This window comes from Dipodomys merriami, unplaced genomic scaffold (genome assembly GCF_024711535.1).
Source record: "Dipodomys merriami isolate MVZ:Mamm:240054 unplaced genomic scaffold, mDipMer1.0.p SCAF_334, whole genome shotgun sequence".
In the NCBI taxonomy this organism is placed as follows: Eukaryota; Metazoa; Chordata; class Mammalia; order Rodentia; family Heteromyidae; genus Dipodomys; species Dipodomys merriami.
This window is the reverse complement of record NW_027204871.1, coordinates 387044-392047: the sequence shown is the minus strand read 5'-3', so window position 1 is coordinate 392047 and position 5004 is coordinate 387044. Positions and strand designations below refer to the sequence as shown.

Sequence of the window (5004 nt, the reverse complement as noted above, 5' to 3'; positions counted from 1 at the left end):
GATCTAAATAGGGAAAGAAGAAGTAAACCTCTCTCTCTTTGCAGAGGACATGATTTGTATTTAATGAATCCCATGGACTCCGCTCCTAAATTACTCAAGATGTTCAAAACTTTGGCAAAGTAGCAGGGTATAAAATTAACCTTCAAAAATCAATGGCTTTTCTGTATGCGGACAATGAGAAAAGCGTGGCTTGAATAGGAAAGTAACTCCATTCATAATAGCCTCACAAAAAATGAAATATCTAAGAATTAACTTTACCAAAGAAGTGAAGGACCTCTATGATAAAAACTTAAAAAAAAAGAAAAAGGAAATCAAAACAGAACTTAGAAAGTGGCAAAATCACCCATGCTCCGTGATTGGAAAGATCAACATCATGAAAATGGCAATACTTCCCAAGGCTATCTACAAATTCAATGTGATACCTATTAATATTCAAACTTCATTCTTCAAGGAAATAGAACAGGCAACCCAAAAATTCACATGGAACAATAAAAGACACGGAATAGAAAAAAAACGATATTTAACAGAAAAAACAGTGCTGGAGTAATATCAATATCAAATTCCAAAATGTACTACAAAGCCATAGTAAAGAAAACAGCTTGGAACTGGCACAAGAACAAACCTCAGGACCAATGGAATGGAATTGAAAACACAGAAATGTACCTACAGACCTGTAGCCATCTAATATTCAATAAGGAATCTAAAACATAGAATAGAAGAAAGACAGCCTCTTCAGTAAATGGTGCTGGCCCATTTGGTTAACTACTTGTAGAAAACTAAAGCTAGATCCTTATATATCACCCTGCACAAGAATCAATTCCAAATGGACCAAACAACTAGGAACTCCTAGTCTGAAAAAAGTACAGGATAGAATAGGAGAAACTCTAAGTCTCCTTGTACATCCCAAAATTTTCTTAATAGAGACCCAGAAACACAACAAATCAAAAAAAGTTGGACTTATTGGATTGCATGAAATTGCAGAGCTTCTGCATGGCAAAGGACATAGCTAGCTAGCAAGATCAATAGAAAGCCCACGGATTCGGAGATCTTCATTAGCCATACAATGGACAAGGGTCTCGTGTCTAAAACATGCCCAGAACTCAAAAAAAATATGTTTTCGCAGCATTATTTACCGTTGCTAAGATATGGAACCAACCCAGATGCCCCTCAGTAGATGAATGGATCAAAAAAATGTGGTATATATACACAATGGAATTCTTTGGCTCCATCAGAACGAATGACATTGTCCCATGTGTTAGGAAATGACAAGACTTGGAAAAAAGTATGTTAAGTAAGCCAGGCCCAAAGAAACATAGGTCTCACGGTTTCCCTTATTTCCAATAACTAGTATATGTCTGAGTCAAGCAGGAAAGGTCAGATAAGCTGATGTTAGGGAAATATACCCAAAGATAAGTATTCAAATGATTTTTCTTTAATCCAATTGTTTCTAATATATTTATAAGATGATTTCTATGTTGCTTTGTATGTCCTTCCCCTACAGTTTAACGCCTGCTTTCACTGTATTTGATGTTGGTATAATTTTTGGAGGGGAAGGGAAAAAATATCATTTAAATTGGGATACAGTTGGACCCATTGCAACAATGAGATATAGAAGTCGTTATGTCGTAAAACGAAATTTACAACGTTGTTGGGGGGGAGGATCAGGTGTCAGAGCTAGTGGGAGTTTGGGAAGGTAGAGCAAGGGGAAACAAAGTGGAGGCAACAATGCTTGATAAGAAATGTATTCATTATCTTGCACATGTTATTGTAACTCCTCTGTACAGTATTTTCACAATGAAAAGAAAGAAAATGAATTTCACTTCATATATAAAAAATGTTCTGTGCTCAATTCAGCAGGAAATACACGAACATTGGAACAAAACAGAAAAGATTAGAATGGCCCCTGTGCAAGGATGACATGCAAATTCTTGAAGTGTTCCATATTTTTACAACAGGTGCTGGAGGGTATGTGGACAAAAGGGAACCCTACTGAATCCTTGGTGGGAGTGTAAACTTGTTCAACCACTTTGGAAAGCAGTATGGAGGTTCCTCAAAAGACTCCACATAAAGCCCACCCATGACCCAGCAATCCCACTTTTGGGCACTCACCCAAATGATCACAAACAAGACCACAATAAAACTACCAGCACAACAATGTTACTGCACCATTATTTACGATAGCTAAGGTATGGAACCAATTCCGATTCCCCTCAATTGATGAATGGATCAAGATAATTTGATAGATAGATAGATAGATAGATAGATAGATAGACAGATAGATAGATAGATAGATAGATAGATACATGCATTCTATGCCTCCATCTGAAAGAATGACATCACTCAATTTATTAAGAAATGGAAAGACTTGGAAAAAAACTTACTAAGTGAAGTAAGACAAGTCCAAAGAAACATAGGACCCCTGGTTTCCCTTATTTTCAGTTATTCATATATGTCTGGGATAAATAAAAAAGGTCAAAAGCTATGTACCTATGACTAGATAAGATGATGTTAAGGGAAATGTACTCCAAGATATTGACACAAGTGGTTTTTTCATTCTTGCTATTGTTTTTAATGGACTTACAATGTATGATGTGATATTTTTGTTTCTTTATATGTTCCTCCCCCACTTTATAACACCTGTTTTCACTGGAATTGAAGTTGGTGCACCAATATCTTATATATACACTTCTCTAATTTGGGGAGGGGAAAGGAAAAAACACAATGCTTAAATAGGGATACAGGTTGACCCATTGTAACAATGAGATGCACAAGACACTATGATGAAAAATGAAGTTTATATTTAGGCGGGGCATGGGAGACAGGGAGGAGAGGGTACTTGTGGAGGTTAGAGAGAAAGGATGGTGGGGGAAAATAAAGGAGGAGGTAACAAGGCTTGTTAGGAAATGTACTCATTAACTTTCTCATGTAAATGTGAGCCCTGTGAACAGTACTTTTACAATAAATATGTATGAAAATGATCTGAGAAGGAAAAGTTTATTTTCCCTATATAATATCGTTAACAAAGAAATTAATGCAAAACACTGACATGAAAGTATTTTGAAAAAGTGTGTGTGTGTGTGTGTGTGTGTGTGCACACGCGCGAGCCCGCGCACATGTGAGTACTCGTGCATTTGTGTTGGCATGCTCAGAGTTTGGACTCAGGACTTCAAGGCCTTGCTAGGCATTTCCTCTCTAGATTGATGAGGTACTATAAAAGCTACATCACCATTCCTGGCTCTTTGGTAGTTCATTAGAAGTTTTGAAAAATAATGAATTTTCTTTCTTTTGCTCTGATTGTCTTCCAACTGTTATCCACAGATCTGGCGCTCCAGAGTAGATATCCCAAGTAGTCAGGATTACAGGTGTGGCCATCCAGCACAAGGCTTTAAAAATAAATTTAAAAGTAGAAAAATATTTACTTCACGGGATCCTGTTTTATTATCTACTAATTTTAAAGCATTTTGGACTGATTATATGTAAATTCATTTTGCTTCTGGATTCTTAAAAAATGTAAGTGATGATATTTGAAAGTTTTATTACTTTTTAAAAAGGAAACGAACTGTGGTACAGAAGAAATTTGCCCCTCTTTGGACCTCAATTTGTGCTCTCAGTTCTGTGCATGATAAGCCAATGCCACCAAAACAATCTGGGTTGAAGACATAATGTGACAGAAAAAAAAATCACGATGGACATTGCTATGCTATTATTAATTGGACAACATGAATATTGAATTGAGAGTGTAAGAGAATGGAGAGATTTTACTTATCATTTTGTATTGCTGAAAGACTGTTGGAAACTTTGACTCATTTCCCTCCTTTGTGTGTCTTTGGGCCATATAATTCGTGCCTTTAATTACAATTTTCCCAACATTAAAATGGTAATAACATTAGCATTAAAGCAAATTTTATCTTAAGAATTAAGAAATAAAACTTGTGAAATACTTAACATAAAATTCTATGAATGAGCTTTGAGTTTAGCCAGCAGTTTTTTAAAATACTAAATAGAATGCAATAAGTATTGCAGAAACCATTACATGTAGTGAGCAACCAGATGTAATGTTATCTATTGACCATGCTCTGCTTCAAAGGAAACCAGATGGATAACTTCTCATGCTGTACATCAAATTGATTATCTTATGTCTTGGTAGTTTAAAAATATCAGGGACAGAATCATGAAGGAATGTTGTAGATTGAGGTTAAGTCCATATGAAAATGTACAAACTTGATAAAACATACACGTATCTCAGCAGTTTATTGTTTTTTACATCATTTAAGTTACATTGTAAAGATAGGGAAAACCTAGCAGAATGAATTCTCTTTTTGATATATTTTCATAGGTCCTAAGAAGGATGAACTCTTTCCTCACTCTTGTAGAGGCATCATCAGATGAGAGGAAATGTATTTTTTTATTTGCTTCCTTCCATTTATTCTTCAGTTTGAAATCTGAACTACATGAGACTGAAAGAAGCTAAGGAAAATTAGACTTGCAGGCTTTGGAAAGAGCAATCAATGTAAAATAAATAAAATACGTATAGCCTTGTAAAAGGTATAACTAAATTGAGTTACCTAGTCTCAAGCATAAACAGAAAACGATTTAAGCAATATCATGTTATTAAAAATTGAAAAATGTTAGGAGTTTAATTATTTTCCTTTCTACTACACTGATTTAATTATTGATTTTGTATAGAGAGATTAAAGATGAGATTAACAAGAAATGATTAAAAATGGACAAAAGTTCTGAATAGACCTGTTTTCCAAAAATCCCTGAAAATCACCAGTGGGTTTACAAAGTTGGGTTTAATACCACTTTTATGTTGGCTTAATGCTTTGTGAAAAGAAGTCATTATAGAGAAATGCAATTCAAAATTACTATGATATTACTTCATAACTATTAAAATCAAAGGAGCCAGGTGTGATGGTAAAGGCTAGTAAGTCCAAGCAGTTAGGAGGTTGGAGTAAGGATTTGAGTCTAAGGCCAGTCTGGGGTACTGCACATCGTAAAAAC

At 35.1% G+C, this 5004-nt stretch overlaps 1 non-coding gene across 1 annotated transcript; it reads left to right on the top strand.

The window, feature by feature from the left end:
* Positions 1-1837: 1837 nt before the first annotated feature.
* Positions 1838-1948, top strand: LOC138803120 (U6 spliceosomal RNA). Its single transcript, XR_011364875.1, has one exon. It is a non-coding gene; the product is annotated as a U6 spliceosomal RNA (small nuclear RNA).
* The last annotated feature ends 3056 nt before the right edge of the window (positions 1949-5004 follow it).